Below are 614 nucleotides of genomic sequence, written 5' to 3'. Positions count from 1 at the left end.
ACCAAGGACTGGTCATGACGTGAGATGTGATTTTGGGCTTTTAGGCCATGTTGGGCCCTAATTTTCTGTAAGTAGGCCTTCTTATGCTTGGGCCCATTTGGAGCTTTGGGTGTGTTTTAAGAAGTTGGGCCTTCTTGGATTAGGCCCATGATGTGTTTTGGGCCCAATTAGGAAGTTAGGCCATATTAGGCTCTTTGATGTTATTGGTTTGGGTCTTAGATTTTTGGGTCGAGTAAGGAAAGGGTAAATGGAAATTTACCCTTAGTGTTGAACTACCAGACTAGGATTCCAGCTATGGGTTGTGGACTAATTACTAATTGGGTATTAACCCTAATATATATTTGAATTAATTGTAATACTAAATGGTGTTTATCAATTAAAAAAGAAATTTTTACCTTAAAATTTTTGAGATGTTACAACTTTATCAAGATTTTGTTTACTCATGCAAGTTCTCTCTATTCTATGTATTTGTCATGTATTGACTCCTTTGGTTATAAAAGGAATGTCAGCCTAGTACTAAAAAACAATCTAACACATCTCTTTTGTGCATCAACAGAATCCTTCACTTTACTATCAAATTTTTGTCAATCACCTCTCATAAATTCTTCTTGTTC

The sequence above is a fragment of the Lactuca sativa genome, chromosome 2, assembly GCF_002870075.4.
Source record: "Lactuca sativa cultivar Salinas chromosome 2, Lsat_Salinas_v11, whole genome shotgun sequence".
In the NCBI taxonomy this organism is placed as follows: domain Eukaryota; kingdom Viridiplantae; phylum Streptophyta; class Magnoliopsida; order Asterales; family Asteraceae; genus Lactuca; species Lactuca sativa.
Note: the sequence above shows the minus strand (reverse complement) of the source record.